Raw genomic sequence first — 26,333 nt, forward strand, 5'->3', positions numbered from 1 at the left:
ATAGGTGTTGATACTTTTGATATGTATTGAGATAGGAAACCCTTGGCAGTCACTGCTTAGTTGTAAAGACTTAAGCTTTTTGAAACAATAATATATTTCAAATGGTGGTGGAGTGTCAGGCACTGGCCTGGGAAAGGCACCAGCCTGGGAAAGGCGCCCAGTGGTTAGGCCAGATGGCGTTTCAAGGTCTAACTGTTGTTCAGCCCTAGCTTTGTTTAGTCTTTGATTGCTCCTGGGAAAGGATGATATCTAGGGGGTTGCCCTAGCAACCAGTAGTTGTCGTGAAAGTTTACTTTCGCCTTTATATCACCCATACCTGTAGCTTCCCTTCCATTAGTATCCTTGCTAAGTTTCAAATCAATTTCTGTAACTCGCTGTATATTTCCTAATAAACCAGCTTTCGTAGGAAGACCTGCCTGGAAGTCTGTTTGTGGGATTTATCTGGTGAGGCCAGAGCTGACAGAGAACAGAGCTGTTCAGGAACAAAACACATACTGGTTCTTGTAGGTTATCTGGGCTGTGTAACCGTGGTCTTGGAATTTTCTTTCCTGACGTTTCGCCAGCAACTGTGGCAGGCATCTTCAGAGTAGTAACACTGAAGGACAGTGTCTCTCAGTGTCAGAAAAGAGGAATAATCAAAACGTTAATGGACCGTGCAAGACGGATCTGTGAACCACAGTTTCTCAAGGAAGAAACTAATCATCTAAATCACGCACTGCTAGCAAACAGCTACTCCAAGAATGAAATCAGAAGGGCCATTAAACCAAACAAAAATCAGCAAACTCAGGAAAAACAGTCTCCCATAGGAAAGGTATTCTTGCCATTTATTAAAGGAGTCACTGATAGGATGGAGAAACTTTTGAAAAAACATAACCTACAAACAGTGTTTAAACCCACCAAGAAAATACAACAAATGCTACGATCAGCAAAAGACAAAAGAGACCCCCTCACCTCTGCAGGAGTATATCGTATACCTTGCAGCTGTGGAGAAGTTTACATCGGGACCACAAAACGCAGCATACAAACAAGGATAAAAGAACATGAAAGATACTGCAGACTGGGCCAACCTGAGAAATCAGCAGTGGCTGAACATGGACTGACACAAACAGGACACAGGGTCTTATTCCAAGACACTGAAAGACTGGACAATTCTACCAACTATTTTGTCAGATTGCACAGAGAAGCCATTGAAATTCATAAACATCAGCACAACTTTAACAGAAAAGAGGAGAGTTTAAGAATGAATAAGGCTTGGCTTCCTGTTCTGAAAACCTCCAGACTAACAAAGACAACATTCAACAATAGCCATGCAGATTAGCTTTGGATTACACACATTAACAGATCACTTCAGCATACAATGGTTCCATATTAACATACCATACCCTCATTAGCACATTATCTTGATACTTACAGGGCAATGATTAGCACATTACTTTTGCAGGACAGTACTCAGCTCAAACCCAACCCCTTTCTGACTATATATTACTCTTCCTACACAACTGACACTGAGAGACACTGTCCTTCCGTGTTACTACTCTGAAGATGCCTGCCACAATTGCTGGCGAAACGTCAGGAAAGAAAATTCCAAGACCACGGTTACACAGCCCGGATAACCTACAAGAACCAATGAACTCTGACCGTGAAAGCCTTCGACAATATTTTAAAACACATACTTTTTCCAATTTTCTTCCTTAAAACTGGTTAGGGATCACCCTTTTTACTTATGAGTTATTTCCCTTAGGGAAGGACACTCTAATCACTTCCCTTATACACAGGATCCTTCTTTATCCTAAACCACTGTGTTCCTCTCACTCCAGCTGCCAGCCTCAACTGGCAGCTTCAACCATCAGTTTTCATCTGTCAGTCTTCTAACGGACTCTCACAACTTCTAATTGTAGAATTCTCAGGGTTCCCCCCCCCTTTCTAATCTCCTGTCACTCAAGGTTCCATGACTGGGACAACTCATCATTGCGCAGCTGTCAATCACAGATGTTTTCCGTATGCTGGAGATACTCCTGATTTTCTTGGGAGAAGAAGAAGATGAGTTGGTTTTTATATTCTGACTTTCTCTACCTTTTTCAAGGAGAATCAAACTGGCTTACAATCACCTTCCCTTCCCCTCCCCACAATAGACACCCTGTGAATTAGATGGGGCTGAGAGAGCTGTGACTAGCCCAAGGTCACCCAACTAGCTTCATGTGTAGGAGTGGGGATAAACTGAAGCAGTATGGGGCCAGAAATGGCAAAAAAAAAACATTCAGAAAAGCCCAGAGTGGATGGAGTGTGCACTCTCCCAGGATGATGCCATCCTCACGATGGTGTATAAGACTGTTCTGTTCCAGAGAGCATTTGCTGGAAAATAAACTGGTTTGGGCTGTATTTTTAACTGTGTGTATTGGCTTTTAACTTTGTGCATTAATTGTGCACCAGTTTTAACTTGTTGCTTATGATATTTTGTCTTTACAACTTTTGCAGTTCTATTAGCTGCCCTGAGTTTGTGGACATAAGGTGGTATATAAATATTTTACATACATACATACATACAAACATAAAACTCACTCTTGGAGACTAACCAGCTTGTTAAATCAAGAGGTATTGTAAGCAAAGGCATAATTTGTTAGAAAGCATATGCTAAAAATTAAAGAAAACATTAATTTTAATTGACAACCATGTTCACCAAAAGAAAGCTTCAAGAGGCTCACAATGAGATTAAAATAAAACATAAAAATTAATTTTAAATAGAATACTACGGTACCTGGTCTCATCTATTGTAAAAACAAAAAAGGCATGAGATGTTTAATTTTTTTAAACAAATGACAGGGTGAAATAACAATCTCACCATCTAAGATACTTAAAAAGAAGTGATTGGTTTATTTCTAAGTATCAGGGTACACATTTAATACAACACAGTAACAAGGATTCTGTACATTCAAAAACAATAAAAAATAAAAATAAAAAATAAGAATTTACAGTCAAGTTTTCATTGACCACTTGAGAAGCTGAATTCTTTACATCTAAATGCATTGTGCTGTTGTGAGAGAAACAAGTTAGTGCAGAGACATAGCAATTTTGTGCATTACTAGGGTTGTGCATATCGATATACCTGAACTGAAAATAAACCCAAAAGTAGCCATTTTGGCAACATTCGGGTTTCAGGTTGACCAAATACCAAAACCTGGGAATCTGCCCGAAGCTGAATAGGCGATTCCTGAAAAAGCCGAATAATATCTTTGCTCAGATGCACGGCTCTATGCTTTCTCCCATTTTTCTATCTTTTGACTGGTTTTCTTTTCTATCTTTTGACTGGTTTTTGGATTACACAACTCGACCTCAAAAGGTCGTGTAATCGAAGCCAACTTAGAATCATAGAATCATAGAGTTGGAAGGGACCACCAGGATCATCTAGTCCAACCCCCTGCACAATGCAGGAAACTAACAACTACCTCCCCCACATCCCCAGTGACCCCAACCCTCCCCCCGCAATGCAGGATCCCACAATCAAAGCACTCCCAACAGATGGCCATCTAGCCTCTGCTTAAAGACCTCCAAAGACGGGGACTCCACCACCCTCCAAGGCAGCACATTCCACCATCGAACAGCCCTCACCGTCAGAAAGTTCTTCCTAATGTTTAGGTGGAATCGCTTTTCTATTAGTTTAAATCCATTACTCCATGTCCTAGTCTCTGGAGCAACCGAGAACAAGCTAGTTCCCTCATCAACATGACATCCCTTCAAATATTTAAACATGGCTATCATGTCTCCCCTCAACCTTCTCTTCTCCAACCTTTTCTTCTCTTCTTGTTCTGACCAACCAGTCGTTGGGCTAATTTTCACTTAAAATGGGGCTCACCCAGTCCAGTCTGGAGGGATATACCCTCCAAGTAAAAAACGGCTGCTTCTACAGCTACTTATTGGGCTTCTGAAGAAGATTCCTCACCCACACAGATGAGCAATCTCCTTCACAAAAGCTGCCTTGGTCATAACTTCGGCTGGCTCCAATGTCACCTCTCCCCCATGAAAACCTGCTTTCAAAAAAGTCGCCCTGAATAGTGGCTTCGTTTCCCCACACCATGACCATCTCTTGAAATCAGATTTTTGATGACTACAATAGACTGTTCATAGGATGTCATTTGCCAACAAAAGAAATGTTTTCTGTGCCTTATTTTTCTTGCATTTAAGCCTTTTCCCTCAGTTTGTAAGCTAATTTGCATGGACATTATGCTATGCACCCCAAATATGATGGGAGCCCCCAGACTTTGAGGCGCCAGTCTGCCAGTCAGCTCTTTCCACCAGTCCTCGGCAATGCTTAACTTCTGAACCTGAAAATGGATGGACAGCTCAGCTCACAAATGACTGAGGATGGGGGCGACCAGTTTGCTGGCCCATAAAATTGGACCACCTGTCCCAAAGTTCTCCAAACTTCAGTAACCATCTAAGGAGAGTCCCTTGCAGCCACACTGCAAATGTGATGACTCTACCTCCAAAAATGCCCCCACCGGAGCTTTGAAAAAATTTCCATAGACTATAATGGGCCTGAAATTTTTCGGTAAACCCAGAAATAAGCCTAATACCCATATTTACTGGTATGGGTATTTGGCTTATTTTGGGTTTACTGAAAAAAATCGGGCCCAATAAGCTCGAACCCAAAATTTACTGATTTTTTTCACACAACCCTATGCATTACAATTGAGATGCTCTGTCCAGTTGCTGCATCTCCCATTTCACTCCTACAGGCTAGCACTGGGACGATCTATCACGCTTTCAGACATCCAAGCTTTCACCTTCAAGGGATGATGCCCTTACCCATTTCCCCTCTCCTTTACTGCACTTTAGCTAGCAAGGCCAAATAAGCATGGTAAGTTTACAGAGAGCATTCAACATCTATTCAAAATATAAGGAAGTTTAATAAACAAAACTAAAAAGAGTGTTCAAGCATCAGGCTGAGCAAGGATACAAAGAACATGCAATCTTCTTACCTAAACTATACTTATTTTAGCGATGTGGCTAGGATAGGCTAGTAAAAGTTGAAGGTGCAGCATTTAAAAAATCATCCTTACTTCAGTTATCAGGGTTGGGACCTCTCCCCATTGTTCCTGGGTAAAAGACAAAAGAAAGCTTCTTTCTTGTGTCCTGAGAATTTGTACCCTCCCTTTTGAGAGTAGTCCCTCTCCAGGGTTGTTTCAATTTTCCAGCCTCTAGAGGAAGAAATCACTGTCTAGTAACTCAGCTATCCAAACCTCTGTTCCTTGAGGTGTGACATTCTGGCAAGGCGTGAGATGGTAAACCCTTTAGTTCTACTATGAACAGAGCAATTTGCTTCTGTAAGCACTAAACTATTCTGTGATTGGGACTGGATTGCTATGCCTCGACCCCATCCATTCTGCAGCTACAAGTTTTCATCTGGGTTCGAACTCATAAACAGAGTGCAGTCCCAATGGTTGAATTATTCGGGTGACTTCTAGGGTGGAGGGCATTTCCCCACAGAAAGAAACTGGGGAAAAGTCAGTGTGGTGGACTGGTTAGAGGGTCAGAATGGGGAGGCCTGGTTTCAAATCCTCACTCAGGCATGAAGCTCAATGGATAACCTTGACCCAACCATTCTATCTTAGCCAGATTGACTTCATGCGGTTGTTGTCAGGTTAAAATGAAAGGCAGAATATGCTGCATATGTTACCTGAGCCCCTTAGAGAATGGGCAGAATAAAAATAAAATACAGGGAGGAAAGCTGCTAAGGGGTTGGGCTCATTGCCCCTCACCTGTGTAACCCTTTTGCTCTTTAAATCAAACTCTCTACTTCCCTCTTTCTATGGGACTGCACAGAACTGGGTACCAGTCACATTTACGTCATTTGGTCCTCAGTGCAATTACAGTGTTCCATTTATTGATATTATGCCCCACCTTACTCCAAAGGGTCAGGATAGCTAAAAACAGTTTAATGTGGCTTAATCTCCCTTCAGGGATTTTGCTTGTTTATTCATTTATTTAATTTCATTATAAACGACCACATTCAAGGTTCAAGGCAGCTAACAACCGTTTAACTTATCCATACGAGTGTCCATCGCATGAACAAACCTTGCAGTTCCTTATTTTAGAATTGGAGTTCTTGTCAAACACAAGTCTCTTTTTAAAAGTGTGGTTTAATTGGGGTTAATTGGACCCTAGCATCTGACTAATAGAAGGGTTAAAATGACTGCTGCAGTAAGGATCCTTTCCTCTCACAAAATCGACCCCTTTCGACAAAAGCATCAGAATATGAAGAAACCGTAGCAAACAGCATTAGTAGCCTGTAATAAACAACATAATGAAGATGTTGTCAAAATCCATAGAAGGTGCATGTTTTCCCCCGCACACTATATAATTGCATATTGGGCCTTTTGTGCCTGCATAAAATTTAATCCTGATTAAGACCTATTTCCTTTCTAAAAGCACAGTGTTTAAAACTGTTACACTCGCCATTGTGACGATTCCTGCGAGGTTTTAAGCAGCCTCTTCTTTAGTCCACTGGCTTTCTTTGGGGAGCCCAACGTTTCATTATCGTGGCATGAGGTGCTGCTAATGGCACATTATAGCACTGCAATTAAGAACTACATTCTGAGAGACAAATTAAGGGGTATTTTCATTCTCTCATGCCCCATTTAAACAAAAAAACATACACATAATTATTTCTGACCCCTGTTGTCAAGTACAAATAATAAAACACTAACGTAAAAAAAAATAGGGATTCTTTCTTTTTCTTGCCAGAATATACACTTACCAATCAGACTCCAAATATTGTTAAAAGATCGCTCACCTACTCCTGAATATGCCTGTGGGTTACAGCTTTTTGTTTTTTGTTCTTTTTTTTACTAACAGTTGGTTCTCTTGTTAAGCCATTTTGGCCTCCCACTTACTAATGACATATAAACATTAAAATGTACATCAAGTAGGTTTATTTTTCATAGTGTGACTTTCTGTCACAAGCCAATGGAACCAAGTGGCATTGTATTAGCCAGGTGAGCACTGAAATGGTGGCAAAAGATTTTATTTAGCTAATAAGTACATGATAGTGAGCTTGTAGAAGCACTCCCGCCTGAGCCAAGAATTTAAAGTCTAGGGCATGTACAGCTTAATTTAAAAGAATTGCCTTGGGCACACAGTAGGAGCTTTGCATACACAAACAGGTGTTTCTACAAGTGAAGTCCTGCAAAAAATCACTGCTGCATGAAAGGGGAAGGGGAAGATCACTTTCCCTATAGATGAGCTGCACTGGAGGAGTGGGCATTAAAATGGGAAATGCGATTCAATGTGAGCAAGTGTAAAGTGATGTATATAGGGGGCAAAAATCCCAGCTTCACATATACACTGATGGGATCTGTGCTGGCAGTGACAGACCAAGAAAGGGATCTTGGGTTGGTAATGGATAGCTCAATGAAGATGTCAACCAAGTGTGCGGTTGCTGTGAAAAAGGGAAATTCCATGCTGGCCATAATTAGACAAGGAATAGAGAATAAAACTACTGCTATCATACTGCCCTTGTACAAATTTATGGTGAGGACCACACTTGGAATACAGCGTACAGTTCTGGTCACCACACCTTAGCAAGGATATTGCAGAGCTTGAGAAGGTGAAGAAAAGAGCAACCAAAATGATCAGTGGGCTAGAGCAACTGCCCTATGAGGAGCAGTTGAAACACTTAGGGCTATTTAGCTTGGAAATAAGAAGGTTGACAGATATAATAGAGGTCTATAAAATTATGCATGGTATGGAGAGAGTGGACATGGAGAAGCTTTTATCCCTCTCTCATAATACTAGAACGCAGGGTCAACCACTGAAGGTGGAGGGTGAGAGATTCAAAACTGATAAAAGTATTTCTTTACACAACACATAGTTAAATTGTGGAACTCCCTGCCCTAGGATGTGGTGATGGCTGCCATCTTGGAAGGCTTGAAGAGGGGAGTGGTCATGTTCATGGAGGATAGGGCTATCCACAGCTTCTAGTTAAAATGAATACTTGTCATGATGCATACCTATTATCTACAGTATCAGTGGAGCATTATATTAGGTGAAACACAGGCAGGATGCTGCTGCAGTCATCTTGTTTGTGGACTTCCTAGAGGCACCTGGTTGGCCACTGTGTGAACAGACTGTTGGACTTGATGGGCCTTGGTCTGATCCATAATGGTTCTTCTTATGTTCTTATGTTTCTTATGATGCCAAACAGATACGTGAACAAAACCATGAAGACATTATGCAATATGCAGATAGGTTTGAGTGGAGCAATCCTAAGCAGGTCTACTCAGATGCAAGTCCCATTTTATTCAGTGGGACTGACTCCCAGGAAAGTGTTCTTAGGATTGCACGCTAATATGTCCAGTGTCATTCCCAGTGCCCATGGAAGAAAGCACAGGAGACACATTTTCAAATAAGCTTCTTGAAGCCATTATACATAGTTTCCCTCACACTTCAATGGTTTCACACACCACTGTGTTTGTAAATTATCATCTTAAATAGATCTTAATTTGTTAAAAGTACAATTTAATTAAATTGAGAGGAGTTTGCTTATGAATAAACAAAAACTCTTACAAATTCTGACATTTCGGATTAGGGTTGCCAGCTCTGGATTGGGAAACACCTGGAGATTTTAGGGGTGGAGACTGAGGAGGGCGGAGTTAGGGTAAGGACTTCACCTTCCAAAGCAGCTATTTTCTCCAGGTGAAGTGATCTCTATTGCCTGGAGATCAGTTGTAATAGCAGGAAATCTCCAGCCACCACCTGGAGGTTGGCAACCCTAACTCAAATGGGCTTTGACAACAGACTGGGAGAAAATGTCCTGTCCCTTTAATAGAAGCTTAATGTGTAGGAATAAGCATTAGGGTGGCCAGACCCCTGCAGTAGGGTTGTCAACCTCCAGGTAGTAGCTGGAGATCTCCTGCAATTACAACTGATCTCAAGCCGATAGAGATCAGTTCCCCTGGAGAAAATGGCCGCATTGGCAATTGGACTCCATGGCAATGAAGTACCTCCCCTCCCCAAACCCCGCCCTCCTCAGGCTCTGCCCGCAAAACCTCTCAGCGCTAGTGAAGAGGGACCTGGCAACCCTAACCTACAGGGGATTGGGGATTCCCCTCTTTGGGCCCCCTCCCCTGGCACTGCCCAGCTGACTGGTGGAGGTCTTACCAGGCTTAAAATGAGGCCTAGGCTTCGACGGTACCTGTGTGATGATGTCATTTTGGGAAGTGACATCACAAAGGTGACACCAGGGGAGATGCTCTGGCATGGAGGTAAACAACATCACCTGCTAAATAATTTCTCATTAAGCCTCTATGAAAAGTACAGGACATTTTTTTCTCCAGGCCTAGCTGTTGCTTGGCCCTCAAAAATAGCTGGGAGAACATGATTGGGACTGCAGCCATGGCACAGAGAATAGTCCCTCCTCCCAAAAAATGTTATTTTTTTTCCTGCTGAAAACAGCCTGAAAACAGGACGTACAACATTGTAGCCCTGATCCATATCCCACCACAAGCAGCTGTTTTTAGAGCCAAATTATGTGTCCGAAGTTCTAGCTATGGAATGCCAGCATTTTGTGTTCTTTGGCCTTTCCTTTTGTATAACCAAGAAAAAGGAACGCTTCTTCTGATGCATCATCTACTCTCTTCATCTATGAAAGTACTTGCATTAAAAGTAGATAAAATTGTTTTAATCCATTAACCAGCTAATCTACCCAGTTAATCAACAGTACCATCTTGTGCAGAGTTACTCCAGTCTAAGCCCATTGGAATAACTCTGCATAGGAAGGACCTGCATTAGTTCAGGCCTACTTGTTGTGCATGACTCTGTCTGGGTAGGGTTCCAATAGGATTGCCACCTCCGGGGTGGGAAATACCTGGAGATTTTGGGGCTGGAGCCTGAGGGCGGGGTTTGGAGAGGGGAGGGCCCTCAATGCCATAGAGTCCAATTGCCAAAGTGACCATTTTCTCCAGGTGAACTGATCTTGGTTGCCTGGAGATCAGTTGTAATAGCAGGAGATCTCCAGCCACCACCTGGAGGTTGGCAACCCCAGGTTCCTAGTTGGCATATCTTATGAAAAAATAGGTATTTTGTCTCTTCTGATAGCTTAGGCTGTTTTCCACTGATATTTATCTCGCAAGACATGGTTCAGAATGAAACATGCACATGCCAGGGAATGTATATATGTATGTGTTCAGGGCCAGATTAAGACCTTTAGAGGCCCTAAGCACTTAAAAGATTTTGCTGCCCCCATATATATGAATTCAAAATATAAACAATAATAAACCATCAAAAATAATATATTGAGCCTAGTGTGATTATTCTCAGTTCCCACATTTTCTTCATCCTTATGTTTTTTTTAAAGGATAAGAGTACAAATTATGATGTTCAGGGTTTTTTTTTTCCAGTCACTGTATGTATGAAATTTTTTTCATTTATCATGGGGGCCCTTTTTTGTGGACCCTGGTTCAGCTGCACCATTTGCAGTTTTGCACCATATGGTCCATGGTAAATCCGGCAATGGGAAATGTCTGTGGTGCCCCCCCTTCTCTTGATGCCTTAATCACATGCTTACTTTGCTTAATGGTTAATCCAGCCCTGTATGTGTTCAACTGGTATTTCTTTTCTTAATGTTTTGTTTTTCTTAATTATATCAAATTGTTCATTAAACCCACACAGTTGTTTTTTTTAAAAAAACAAGCTTTCTGGAAATAGTTGAAGCAATATTCTAGGAATTTGGCCCATGGCAATTGGTTTGACTTCTCTGGGCATCCCTGCAGGCTTTATATCAATGAGGCTTCATGGGCTGCCTGAGGCAATCACCTATCTCACATCTATGTGTCATGCTACTGATACTACTTATTTAAATGATTAATCTTTAATTGAAGCTCTTGTTTCCTAGAGGGACTAGGTGATGGGTATTGTACAATGGGACTACCCTGTTCAATCCTGTTCATTAACTGCAGGGGAGTGCAGTTAATGAAATATGGGAAGTTGTTACTATGCAATAGCTAAGCCGTCAAGCCAATGATTCAGAAGTTATGTACATAATGAGTAGAAAATGTATGCATGAAGCAGAGAAGAGAATCACACTTGTTGCCCACCCCTTTTCAACCCCTTGACAATATCTTCTGCATATATCTTGAAGCATATAGGTTATGATCACGTGAGTTGTATATTGCAAAGCATACATTGCAAAACTGGAAGGTTAAGATAAAGGTGATGCTCATAGGACCCTGTACAGAAGTTAATCATGATTCCTTCTGGAGAAACATATTGCTAAATTGTCCAGATCTATATCTACTCATGCTAATTCATCAGCTGTGGATATTCTTGCAGAGGACAGATCTGGCCACGGTTATAAACACCTTAGTAGCAACCATGTTGGACTGTTGTAATTCATTCTATGTCAGGCTGACTCTGAAAGGTGTCCAGAAACGACACCTGGTCCAAATGCAATGGCAAAAATCCAAGTGGGAAACACACATAATGCCTGCTCTGTATCGGCTTCATTGGTTGCCAGTTTGCTCCCACACACAAACTGCTGGTGATGACCTCAAAAGCCCTAAATAGATTAAGCATACCTGGATAACCTCCACCCATATGTCACTTTCATGAACTTCTTCTTCACGTGCCAGTGATGATTAGGGCTGTTGATTCGGTTCGCCCGAACTGAAAATCAGCCGAATTTCCCCTGATTCAGTGGTTTTTAGTTCGGGAGGAACCGAACTCAAAACTGGCGGGCAACCGGGGGGGCCAAATTCAGCGAGTTCGGGAGTTCGTGAATAAATTCGGCAAATTCGGGGCCGTCAGTAAGCAGCATAACCATCAGTAAGCAGCATTCTCCTCCCCCGGCCAATCGGTGGCCAAGCTGGGTCTTCTTCTGGCCAATCAGTCAGGATTGAGTACTGGAGGAATCAGCTGATGTGCGGCCCGGCCAGGGAGAGAGAGAGAGAGAGCGAAATCCTCGTGTGTGTGTGTGTGGGGTGCTTGTGCACATTCGCTCCTTTCTGTGGCTGCAGGGGGCGTATTTTTGGGGGTACAGACACAAAACTTTCAGTGGAGCTTCAGATGAAGCTTCTTAAGATACCCCCCAAGTTTTGTAAACATTGGGTCAGGGGGTCTCGAGATATGGGCTCTCCCCCTTTTCCCTCCCCCCTTTTTCCATTTATGTGGCTGCAGGGGGTGCTTTTTTGGGGATATAGCCCCCAAACTTTCAGCATAACTTCAGACAATTATTCTTAAGATACTACCCAAGTTTTGTAAAGATGGGTTCAGTGGGGGCAGAAATATCGCCTCCCCCCTTTTCTCTTTCCATGGCTGCAGGGGGCGCATTTTTGGGGGTGCAGATCCCAAACTTTGAGCGGAGTTTCAGACCAGTGTTCTTAAGATACCCCCCAAGTTTTGTGAACATTGGGTCAGGGGGTCCCGAGATATGGGCTTTCCCCTTTCCCCTTTCCTCTTTTCCCTATTGGGATGAATGGATCAGCCGATCCTGTGCATCTTCTCCAGAGCAAAACGTCCCATGCCTAATTGGAATCATCTTGGATTACAAGTCCTCCCCAGCCCCTCTTGATGGAACAGAAGACAGCCACAGTAAGACCCCTTTGGGGGCTTTAATCTATAATTTTTCTCCTGTGTATGTGTGTGTGTGGGGGGGGAAAGCAGAGTCTGTGTGTGTGTGGGGAGGGAGCAGTTTCTGTGGGTGGGGGGGAAGCCAAAGGGGGCTTTCGTCGGTTCTGCCTGGGGTGTGTGTTCCCCCTCGAGTCTCTCGCTCCCTGGTTTGAGGGGGGAGGTTTCAGTTGTGTGTTGCAAAGGTGTTGTTTTACAAGGTTGTGTTGTTTTGCAGTTGCTTTGCAGTTGCTTTGCAAATTTCTCAGCTGTTGTCGGGGCTGGGAGCTTTGTGCGTGGGCGGCAAGCTCTGCTGAGAGATGCACATTAAGGGTGGGGGGACCCCTTTCAGGGCCCATATCTCAGCCCCCCCTGACCCAATCTTTACAAAACTTGGGGAGTCTTTCAATAAACGTCCTTTGAAGCTCTGCTGAAAGTTTGGGACCTCTAACCCCAAAAATGCCCCCCCAGAGCCGCGGAAAGGCGCGATTGTGTTTTTAATGGCTTTATTCGGCCGAATTTTTTTTCCGAACTTTGAATTCCCACCGAATTGAACGGATCCGAAGTGGGGGAGTTCGGACTTTGGCATATTCCGAATCTAAACAGGCTGAATTCGGCCGAATCTGAACTATACCGAATTTTTTTAAATTCAACAGCCCTAGTGATGATGGGTCAAGGAGGCTGGAGCATCTGGACTGGACTTTCTCAATGATTATGCCCAGGCAATAGAATGCCCTTCCACTCAGGCTACTTTTCTTATCTGCCCACTCCCAACCTTCAGACAACATACTCCTGATGCTGCTAGTCTATGGTTTTAATGCTGCATCATTTTAATTGTTATTTGGTTATGCTGTTTGGTTATTTTAAGCTGTCTGGGATATAGGAATGGTTATACTGTTGCTCATTAATTGTAAGCCTCCTTGGTTGCTTTTTTAACACACACACACACACACACACACTGCACAGGTTTTACAGAACAAGATGAAGAAGCAAGAATCAAACACAAACTCACACACATGGGGGAGAAGCTTAGTAATCAAGCATCTGCTTGGTATGCAGAAGGACCCAGGTTCAAACCCCGGTTGAAAGGATCAGGTCGTTGGTGACGTGTCTCTGGAGATCCTGAAAAGCCACGGGCAGTCTAAATAGACAATGATGACCTTGACAGACCAATGGTCTGATTCAGTATAAGGCAGCTTCATGTCTTAATGTGCCTTATGAAACACTAGCAAAATTTGTGTGTGACTGTGTAGGGGGTTTCTTTGTAGGGGACTCTTAGGATTTTGTTCACATTTTAAAATCTTAGTAGTCCAATGTTCCTCATCATATCACTTTGCAGTCTATAGCAAGCCAATCGTGGCCTGAAATTTAAGCTATTCTATCAAAGTCTTTAGTCACAAAGTAGACACACACAGACACACGAAGCTGCCTTATACTGAATCAGACCATTGGTCTAGTAAAGTCAGTATTGTCTACTCAGACTGGCCGAAGCTCTCAAGAGTCTCTGGTAAAGGTCTTTCACATCACCTGCTACATCATCCTTTAGACTAGAGATGCCAGGGATTGAACCTGGGACCTTCAGCATGCCAAGAAGATGCTCTACCACTGAGCCACATCCCCACCCCTAAAAAATAGCATCTGAATCCTGTACCTAAAATTAGGAACAAAAAAGGTAAAATATTCAGCCCTGTTGGTACACCTCTTTGTAACTATGAACCATTCAGTTTAAAGAGCTCTAGGCTTCCAATTTTTTAAAAAAAGACATAATTAACTTCTTGATTACCAGATACAAAATATGAAAAAAGGAATCTAGCTCTAACATTGACAGAATATAATCAAATGTGAATCAGTTGCTACTTCATGTATGTTGGAAAGCCTACCAGTACAAATGTAAATGCTACAAAAAGTGATGAAAATCCCAGGGGATCCCCAGGTCCCACCCAGAGGCTGGCATCCCTGCCCCCACATCTCCCCACTCCATAATGCCTTGGGCCAGACAGGTGGTGAAGGCCTATTGATCCTGCCTGTTGTAAACAGGTGGAATTTCTGGCTCCTGCATATAAGCCAAGAGTCTCTGGGCAATATCTTTCCCTTACCACTGAGTAGCCATAGACAGCTTCTATGCTACGGGAATAAGGGCCAAGGGCTTCTAAGTGAAACAGTCTCATTTTATTCAGTATTGTGCTTTGCTGCTCCCCAGCCTATTTTATCAATATAACCCTGACCAATGGAGAAAAATATGTCCAAATAACTCAATTTATGTTTTCAAGAGCATTGAAAAGCTGAAAACTTGTTTCTGTGCTTCTGTTTTCTAGTGGGAATTCAGAAACTCTGTTTAATAGGAGGCACAAAATAATTCAGAAGTCAACTTAAAACGACTGGGTTTAAGAAACAACTTCTCTGAAATTTCTCTCATGACACACAGAAAGCAGGCAACTGTCAGAACAACATCAGTTAGGAAACTCTGCAGTGGCTGTATTGTTCCTCATTTCTGTTAATTTGAACCAAATATGTAAATAGCCTCTAGGAGAAAGACAGTAAAACTCCTATAGACTTCAGTAGAGCTAGATTCAATAGATTCCTTCTAACTGACTAAACGTGTCCTTGAAGCTGCTGTTTGGGCTCATAGCCAGCAACACGCATACTGGTAATTGTACACAATGAAGTACTTCCATTAACTATAATGGAACAGCACGTGGGCTTGTACATACTTAAGCTCCCTGTCCACAATGTTCTCCAGGAGTCACTCCATCAATCAATAGAAGATTTTAACGTGCTCAGATTTGCACACAAACACATAGAGAAATCAATGTCATTTTCTCATGATGATTATGAATTTTTTAGATTATGCTTTCAACATTTTAGACCCAAGGCATGCATTTATACTAACCGGTTTCCTCCTAACAGCAAATTACCTATTCCCAAAACCACAACTGAAGCACATTTTTATCTCGCCCTTCCTCCAAGGAGAAGAAGAGTTGGTTTTTATACCCTGCTTTTTCTCTACCTTTAAGGAGAAAAACAGACACCTTGTGAGGTCCACGGGGCTGAGAGAGTTTGGAGAAAACTGTGATGAGCCCAAGGTCACCCAGCAGGCTTGAGTGTCCCCTACATATGAATAATTAGAACACAAGTTCTGGGGCAAAAAAGGGATAATTTTAGTTTGTTGTATGCATGGCTCCCACTCCACATAACTGGAGCTATTTTTAATGCAAATTGTGTTCCTCCCAGATGGCAAGTCTAGAGAAAACCAACCCAAAGAGAAAAGATAGTTGAGGGGTTGCCCAAGAAGGCACTAGAAGGTTTGGTGGGATGATCATGAAAGTATTTTGGAACAAAACAAAAGAAGTCCCTATGCAGGTGTGGATACTGCGGGAAGGCTGGCTGATGTAAGGCACACCTGACTGTGAATGGGGAAGGGATAAGCTAAAGAATGGGGAGTGGGTAGAAAGACATGAAGGCAAGGAAAGCATAACATAGGGTCGCCAGGTCCCTCTTCGCCACCAATGGGAGGTTTTTTGGGCGGAGCCTGAGGAGGGAAGGGTTTGGGGAGGAGAGGGACTTTGATGCCATAGAGTCCAGTTGCCAAAGTGGCCATTTTCTCCAGGTGAACTGATCTCTATCGGCTGGAGATCAGTTGAAACAGCAGGAGATCTTTTGCTACTACCTGGAGGCTGGCAACCCTAGCATAACAAGAGAAAGGAAAATGCATTCTGCCTGTCTTGAGGAGGAGGGTCCAGTAATTTTGTAATCTTTTGTTTTAACAGAAAACTAGAATGGCCCCATCCCTATCAGCAGGATAGTGAAATGGAATACAATGCAAGATACACAACTGATGCTGCAAAACATACAGTAAAGAAATAGTGACACGGAGTCACAAATAGACAGTGTTTCTGGATATTCAACAGACTTCTCAGTTATGCAGGAAAAATAGTTTTGGAATTAAAATATAAAGGAAATTTATATTTTATAAATTGATGAAGTCTGATGAGCACTGAGCATGCTTATTGTTCTCCAGGAGCCAAGGAATGTGGAAGGGAGTTTAAGAGGAAGAACAATGGAAAGAGAGACAGGCATGGAAACTGGCCCAATTGTGTCCCCATGGCTTGGCTTGAATCTCAGTGGTCAGGGAAACTGTACTGTGAACTAGATTGCTAGAGCTCAGGATTAGGTGAGCAGAAAGTTATCCATTTAGCTCTGAAGAAGTATTGTGCTCCTGGGTTTTTCCCCCCTAATCATTATTTCCCCCACTCCCCAATTCCTTGCAATCCTCCAGTTTGTAAAAGCTACATTAACGTTTGTGTGTGCATGCAAAGACACACACTTGTAATTAAGAATGCAGTTCACTTGCTAGAATGTGGCATTGAAAGAGTTCTCTAAACGTTCTACCTTTCAAAAATACTTAGAGAAGGTCTTCAGAGGTCATGACGGGATCTAGCCAGAACAAAAATTAACAGAATTTTTTTAGCAATATGAGACTTTTAAAAATCCATATTTTGTACAATAGCTTAAATATTCATTATATTTATCTAGCTTCCCACACAACTCAGGTCATGAAGGCCTCACAATGATAATAAACATGTTTTTTTTATTCCAAAGTGAAGTAGAACAGTAGGCTGTGCTGTCCAAAAGAGAACACCACAGAAAAATAATAATGATCTTTTTTTTCTGTTTTACAGTAAAGTGCATTCTCAAAGAGAGAGATAATACATGTGGCATAGTAGACCAATGGACATCATCATTATGAATACTTACTAGTGAGGGTTGGATGATGAGTTTTCTGACAAATCTAATGAATAGACCAGAGAGACTTGGGGGATTTCTGTTTTGTGTGATAATGACAGAGCCAGAATGCATCTAATTTTGCATGTGGCTGCTACAAAAATATGGCAGTGGTATTTCTCCAAACTGCTAAAAAAGGTAAATAGAATTTGGGTGTGTAACCAGAAAAATAAGGTGCCTCTAGGAAAAATACTAGAGCACTGCCACTCCAACTAAGACTTATTACCATAATCCTTTAATTAAAAGTGAAATGAAGAACTGGGAGAGTCTCAAATAGTAGGAAATGCATACAATATAGACATAAAATTCAAGTTTGAACTGTAGTCACGGTGCTGTATATATTCCTTAAAACAGCTTATTGGTGATATCTGTATCAAAACCATAATGACTTACCCTGTTGGACATAAAAGAAAATAGATCACCTCTCTGAGGAGCCAGGAAGATTAAAGGAGGGACTTCAAAAGGAACATTAGTCATTTCCTTATGCTAAAGACAGCTCGTACCTGGCTCAAGAAAGATATGATTAATGTAGCTTTGTCTTATTAGGGTAATGTGGTTTTAACTATGAATGCTAACCAAAAAGAGGGGCTGGAAATTCTCTTTTGGATACCCTGTAGAAGACTAAGCATGAGACAGCTGTGTGGCATTTTGGAGGGGTGGCAGGGTGCAGAGTGGAGCAAACTGTCTTACTGGTGGAAAGTGCTGTCAAGTCACCGCTGACTTATGGCAGCCCTGTAGGGTTTTCAACACAAGAGAGAAACAGAGGTTGTTTGCCATTTCCTGCCTCTACAGTGCAGCCCTGGACTTCCTTGGGGGTCTCCCATCCAAGTACTAACCAGGCCAACACTGCTTAGCTTCCAAGATCTGATGAGATCTGGCTAGCCTGGGCCATCCAGGTCAGGGGAAAACTGACTTGTGGCTCCACAAATGTGAGGGTCCCCAACATATTGGTTCATATTGCTTAGGGTTAGTGTACTAACAAGACTCACAGAGGAAGGAGGGCTCCACTGGGTTCTACCATGACCCACGTGTTTCTGCACATGGGTCTGCTCATATTACTGAGTGATTATGCCCTTAACTTACAAAGCCATACTACATACAATGTTGAAGTTTGATTGGAATCACAAATATGTTTGGCCCTGTGAAGCAGTTGCAAGAGGGCCCATTGGGGAATAGGATGGCTATAATCTAGAAGGGAAGTTTAAACTCTTTCCCTACTCTAGGGAATGAGTTTAAACTCATTCTTGAGTCCTGACTCTAAGCTGCTTTAGGTTCTAGCAGAGAAAAATGACAAACACATTATGTTTACACATAAGAATTCCTGTTACTCCTTTTTAGGGCCAAATAACTTGTCTAAACTTTCAGGCCTGGAACCAGTATCACATATAGTTTTGACCATATAATACTACATATACAATATTACCAAAACTCAACATTAAATACTTACAAGTAAATTATTAAATTATTTTACAGCTGTAAAATATTCATTTGAAATAGCATTTGTATTTTTATAACACAGTTTTAAAATTAAGTATCCACCAACATTGCTTTCACTATTGTTTTACTGTTCAATATTGTTTTACTGTTCCATTTTTGAGGTTTTTAAATATAAAATTCAAACACTTGATCCTACTTTTTAAGAACAAGCTAAATGCAAGCCTGAGGGAGAAAAACACACTAAACAAGCCGTACACAGCAATTACCTTGACCCTCACTAAAAAGAGTTCAGTCTCACCCAAACAGATGCTGGAGCCATTAAAGCAACTACTGCATTAATAGACATATGAATGTTTGAATGCCCCTCTCAGTGGAATTCCTGGGTATTCATCTCCCCCTCATTCTGAGAAAACTCTAATGACATTTGTGCTTATGATAACTATATGAAGCATACTAATGAGAGGATAAACATACTCAATGCATCCTTGACAGAGCATATTTCATTAGAGTTCATTGTAGTTGCAAATTCTGTCAGTTTCCAGCATGCACAAGAAATCCCAACATATGCACTGATGGGACCTGAACTAGTGGTGACTGATGAGATATCGCCCTGTGGCAACAGGGAAAAAGACAAATTCTGTGCAAGAGATTATTAGGAACGGGACTGAAAGTAAAATAATCAGTATCATTATGCCTTCAGATTTTGCCGCAGCTACCCCCCCACTCCCCACCCATCAAAAAGGATATAATAGAGCTGGAAAATGTGCAGAAAAGAGCAACCAAAATGATCAAGAGGTTGGTGCACCTTCCCTAAAATGAAAGTATAAAGAGCTTGGAGCTTTTTTGTTGAGGGGGGGAAAACACTAAGGAGGGATATAACATAGATGTATAAAATTACACCTCATTTATGGAAAGAAAGTTTTTTCTCCCTTTCCCAAAATACTGGGACTCAGTAGCCCTCATGAGCAGTAGACTCGGGACAGACAAAAGAAAGTACTTAGTTGCACAACATGTAATTAACATCACTGTCAGTGGATGTGATGGCAGCCATTTGTTTAGATGGCTTCAGTTTGAAAATCCTATGAACACATGAACACATGAAGCTGCCTTATACTGAATCAGACCCTCGGTCCATCAAAGTCAGTACTGTCTACTCAAACCGGCAGCGGCTCTCCAGGGTCTCAGGCAGGGGTCTTTCACATCACCTACCTGCCTAGTCCCTTTAACTGGAGATGCCAGGGATTGAACCTGGGACCTTCTGCATGCCAAGCAGATGCTCTACCACTGAGCCACGGCCCCTCTTTTACCTATGGCCGTTGTTCATGATGGTTAAATGGAACTTCCATGTTCAGGGGCACAGTATTTCTTAACGTGTGTGGCCAGTGGAGGCCAAACACAGAGGGAGACTTTGGCCTTGGTGTTCCTGCTTATGGGCCTTCCAAAGGCATCTGATTAGCCATATAGGACTAGACGGACCATTGATCTGATCCAGCAGTTTCTTCTTATGATCTTAACGAAGAAAGGGTTTTCACTTACATATGCACTTTGTGTTACAAAGTTCTAAGAGGAAGTGTGGCATAGGGAGAAACAGATATAACAACCCAAAAAGCTGCAGCAGCTAACTGTAGTGATTTAACTGAATGAAGTTTGTAGAAGGAAATGCCCGCTTAGTCCTATGGTTCTTTGCACCATCTTGGTGAATAACAATTTTTCCACCTCGTCTTGCTTGTGTGATTGATGTGAGTAATGTTCAAGTAGGCTGTGGTCTTATGCCCACTTTTGTGTGTTGAAGTCCAAGTGATTTCAGTAGATTTGAGCATACATAATTGGATTCAGAACTGCAACCCTCATTTGTAATCTGAATATTGACCAGGCAATGCATACAATTTAGACTTTCTGTTTGAATGCATTTTTCATATTTTGATGCACAATCGCCAGTATTTATTAACATTCTCCATTCTACTCACGTTAGCTACACAATTTTATCACACATAAGTACCTAACTGTGATAAAAGCCTCTTCATCATTTGGCAGGAAAATAAATTGAGAGAGGTCACCCTGTTATAAGTATGATCAGATGTAGAATAAATTTAAGGTCCTAAAATCTATAGGAATTTATTAGGCATTTTCCTCTTAATATCTAGTTTCTGGGGAAAGTAATCTGATACATCAGCTCATGATTGCTGATGTGTGTGCTAGCAGCTTTATGTGCACTATGCCACCAAAAATAGCAGCCTCGTGTCTCATTCTCTCCTTTCTTGGGTACTGTAAATTATACCAAATGTGAGATGTGAGATTGTTACACTACAAGTTTCTCCATCTCTGCAAGTAGCTGCCAATTAACTGTAGAAAAGAAGGAAAACTTTCAGCACAGTGACATCACGTCACATGATGAGCCAGTGCAAACCAGTTTGGTACTGTGTGTGTGTGAAGTGCCGTCAAGTCGCAGCCGACTTATGGCGACCCCTTTTTGGGGTTTTCATGGCAAGAGACTAACAGAGGTGGTTTGCCCGTGCCTTCCTCTGCACAGCAACCCTGGTCTTCCTTGGTGGTCTCCCATCCAGAGGGAAACCTGCATTCAGCTCTCTACTGTTCATCTTCTTTCAGGCTAATTTATCTCACAGGATTGTTGTGAGGACAAAATGGAGGGAGGGAGATATATGTATACTACCTTGAGATTTTTGGAAGAAGGGTGAGTGTGTCAGTCACAGCCAGGCAATGCCAAAGGAGCCCAAGGGTGAGAGCAGCAGAAGCCCTTCCCAGGGGAAAATCAGTTCAAGATCAAGGGATTCTCCACAGAGGCTGCCCTGGAGACCTATAAACCCAGGTGTAGTTGGGCTCCAATCAGCTGAGCTGCAGATAGAGAGCATTTACAGCTGCAATGGAAGGGGAAGGTATGATAGATCTCCTTTTGTTTCATTTACTTTTTCCTCACCAACCACCAATATCACTCCAGAGACTTATGAATTGTCTCTTGTTGTTTTCCTGGAACACTCTTAAGATGATGAGGAATTGCCAAAAACTATTTATATAAGTCAGAATATGGCGCGAGAGAGGCTTAATGGAATAAAAACTCAAAACTGTTTTTTTTTTCTCTTTTGGGGAAATGGTAAAGTCAGGTTGTCAGGGAAGTTTCAGAAAATAAACTTGGCAGGTAACACAACACAAGGAATGAGGAAACAGGATATTTATAAACAATAGATATTTTGTATTCAGAATGTAGCCGATGTATTTCACAGACAGGTGTTGATGCTTTCAAGATAGAATGAGACAGAGAACACTTGGCAGTCACTGCTTAGTTGAACAGACATAATCTTCTTGGAAACAATATTTCTAACATTGGTGGAGTCAGGAACAAAACACTGATTTCCCCAGTTTCCTTCCTTAAAATTGGTTAGGGATCACCCCTTTTCTTTGGAGCTATTTCCCTTAGGGAAAGGCATTCAATTAGCTTCCTTCACACAGGATCCTTCTTGATCCCACGCAACTGTGTTCCTCTCACTCCAGCTGCCAGCCTCTAACTGTCAGCTTCTGTCAGTTCCGTACTGTCTCTTTCAACTGCAAACTATAGAATTCTCTGTTGTTGTTTTTCTTTTCAAACCTCCTGTCACTCAAGGTTTCATGACTAGGACAACTCATCAGTATTCAGCTGTCCATCACAGCTGATTGCCCTGGGGCTGTGGAGTGGGTGGGGAGAGAGAAGTGAATCTGTAACTAGGGGGCAGATCTAGGTCCTAGGTTGCTCCTAAAGAGCTGCCATCCTGAGAAGTCTATGGTGGGCAAGGCAAAGGGGGACTGGGGAAGGGATCTCAGCTTTGGAAAATGAAAGAACTTTTTTAGGAGGTGAGATGCTTCCACAAAGGAGAATTTTATCAGGGAAACCATGGAATAGAGGGAAACTGGCACTTCACCTCTGGGTCCAAGTCTTTTTTCAAGCAGTTGGGCAGGGCTATGGATAAGTGACCACCACCCAGCCAGTTGCACCCTCAGAGAGGGTTAAAAATGTAAGATGATGTGATTTCTACCATTAGACACGTGGGGAAGAGAGAAGACATGGGATGCTGTTTTCTACATAAGCACCATGTCTGAAGTCACCGAGACTTACTCCCTAGATAGTGCAAATGAGCTTGCAGACTGAGAAAGATTTCAGATAATACTACAACAACACTTAATCTAAGAATGTGTTCCAAGAGCCCTTGAAGTCAATGATCGCTGTCCACTTTAAGTGACCTTAAGTCCATTATAATCAATGGTCTCAACCACACTTAACACAATTTTGGAGTGTGACCACCTGAGATAGCTTTACTACCAGTGCCATCTACATGACCTGCCATTTTAAAAGAACACAATTCATCTGTTCTCAAAACTATAGCATGGAGTCCAGATTCAGTGATTGGCCTGGGGCAGGTCATTGCATTACCAGTGATAAGGAAACTGGTATTTCTCCCCATGTTCAGATCCAAGAAGCAAGCTTAACACTTGAATACATTGTTTGACAAATGTGATTTGTTTTAATCAAAGCTGTTTCAAGCTCAGTAAAGCACTGGCCCTGACCTGGATAGCCCAGGCTAGCCTGATCTCATCAGATTTCGTAAGCTAAGCAGGGTTGACCCTGGCAAGTAATTAGATGAGAGACCTCCAAGGAATAACAGGGTTGTGTCGTGTAGGCAGGCAATGGCAAGCCACTTCCGATCATCCCTTGCCTTGAAAATGTGAAACAAGTTCCTTTAGCTGTAGTTTTTATTTTATTTTTATTTTTTAAAGATACATATGGCAACAAAACACTTTATTATTTGCTGCCATTTGTCTTTCAAGTAAGATACAAAATCTCACATAGATGTACAGGCAAACTACTGAATAAACTCTCTGTAATGAAAACCATCGAGAAAACAAAAGTAATGACTACAGGAAAATTACACAACTTTAAGGATGACAATGAAGAAATTGAAATTGTTCAAGACTTTCTATTCCTTGGCTCCACCATCAACCAAAAGGGAGACTGCAGTCAAGAAATCAGAAGGAGATTGAGACTGGGAAGGGCAGCCATGAAGGAGCTAGAAAAGATTTTGAAGTGTAAGGATGTGTCACTGGCCACCAAGACTAGAGTAATTCATGCCATCGTATTCCCTATTACTATGTATGGGTGTGAAAGCTGGACAGTGAAGAAAGCTGATAGGAAGAAAATAGTTTCCTTTGAAATGTGGTGTTGGAGGAGAGTGTTACGGATTCCGTGGACTGCCAAAAAAACAAATCAGTGGGTTATAGATCAAATCAAGCCTGAACTGACCCTAGAAGCTAAAATGACTAAACGGACGCTGTCGTATTTTGGTCATGTCATGAGACGACAAGAGTCACTGGAAAAGACAGTCATGCTAGGAAAAATTGAGGGCAGCAGGAAAAGAGGAAGACCCAACAAGAGATGGATTGACTCAATAAAGGAAGCCACAGCCTTCAGTTTGCAAGATCTGAACAAGGCTGTCAAAGATAGGACATTTTGGAGGACTTTCATTCATAGGGTCGGCATGAGTCGGAAGCGACTTGACGGCACTTAACACACACACACACACAATGAAAACCAAATGTTAGTGTCTTCAAATTACATTTCTGACAAGCAAATCTTAATTAGCATGTTTCGTATTTATTTATGCACATTATTTATATCCTGCTTTTCATAAAAATATCAAAACAGTAGATTCAGCTGGTCTGGTCATGTGGATCCACCTTAATGTACCCTGAAGGCTGGATTACTGCAATGAGCTTTTTGTGGGGTTACCTTTACAAACAACACATAAGCTTCAATCACTTGCAAATACTGCAGCCTGCAATGTGTTTTAGTCAAAATGGTCATATTATACCAATCTTAGAATGTTTATACTGGCTGCCAATAAATGTCAGGCACCGGCCTGGGAAAGGCGCCCAGTGGTTAAGCCAGGTGGCGTTTCAAGGTCTAACTGTTGTTCAGCCCTAGCTCTGTTTAGTCTTTGATCGTCCCTGGGAAAGAATGTTATCTAGGGGGTTGCCCTAGCAACCAGTAGTCATCCTGAACGTTTACTTTCGCCTTTATATCACCCATACCAGTACTTTTCCTTCCATTAGTATCCTTGCTAAGTTTCAAGTCAATTTCTGTAACTTGCTGTATATTTCCTAATAAACTAGCTTTCATAGGAAGACCTGCCTGGAAGTCTGTTTGTGGGATTTATCTGGTGAGCCCAGAGCTGACAATATGTTTCTGTGCTCACTGCCTTTGACCTTTAAAATCCTTTATGGCCTTGGAGCTGCATACCTGAGGGACTGCCTCTCCCTGTATGAAACCATGATCCAGCTTCACCCATCACACCAGCTTCCCCTAACCTTTCCCTCCCATAGAAAGGTTTGACTGGTGGTAGCTTGTTCCAGTGTGCTAGTTCCTGGTCTTTGGAACTGAGGTCCATTCCCACCCCTCCTAGGGTTGCCAGCCTCGGGGTAGTAGCTGGAGATCTTCTGCTATTACAATTTATCTCCAGCCGATAGAGATCAGTTCCCCTGGAGAAAATGGCCTCTTTGGCAATTGGACTCTATGGCATTGAAGTCCCTCCCCTCCCCCAAACCCCACCCTCCTCAGTCTCCACCCCAAAAATCTCCCACCGGTGGCAAAGAGGGACCTGTTAACCCTAACCCATCCCCATATTCAAGAGAACATGTAAGGGTGATTTTATTCCATGGGGCTTTTCCTGATTTTAAGCTGCTTTTTTCAGAATAACAGAATATGGCTTTAAGCTTTTTATTACTGTTGTTCTGTATATGGGTGTTTTATGCTTTCTGCATTTTGATGCGCAACCTATACTTTGGACAAGAGGCTTCTGTTAGGACAGGATATAGAGAAACAGAATGGTTCCCAATTGGCAAAGAGGTCAGACAAGGTTGTATTTTATCTTCCTATCTGTTCAGTTGATATGCAAAACATATCATAAGGAAAACTGGATTAGATGAAGGCAGGAAAAGTAACATTCACAATTTGAGATATGCAGATGACATCACATTACTGGCAGATTATAGTGAAGATTTGAAATGACTACTGATGAAGGTTAAAGGAGAAAGTGCCAAAGCAGGAATACAACATCTAAGTGACAACAGCTCTACGTTTTATAGATTCCTAAGAGTTTAACGGGAGATAGCTCTTGTGAGCCCAGGCCAGTTTAAGAGAAAAACTGGGGAATTGTGGTAATGTTCCTAACTCCTACAACTAAAGAAGCACTGTGTAAAAGAAAGAAAAGCTTAAGTTTAAGAAAGTGTAAAAGAACCTTAAGTTTAAGAAACAAACCAGTGACTGCCAAGAGAAAACAGGGTGAAAACGCATGGGAGGTTTTGCCTTGGATTTGCCACTCTCTAGATGCACGTTTTCCCCATTTGAGTTCTCAAAACTCTGCATGGGGGCTTATTTTTGAGTTTTGAGGATTTGGCTGGGGAAAGTGTGCATTTAGAGAGCGGCAAATCCAAGGCAAAACCTCCCTTGCATCAGTAGAAAATAAAGGTTTAAA

Source organism: Euleptes europaea, chromosome 1 (genome assembly GCF_029931775.1).
Source record: "Euleptes europaea isolate rEulEur1 chromosome 1, rEulEur1.hap1, whole genome shotgun sequence".
NCBI lineage: Eukaryota > Metazoa > Chordata > Lepidosauria > Squamata > Sphaerodactylidae > Euleptes > Euleptes europaea.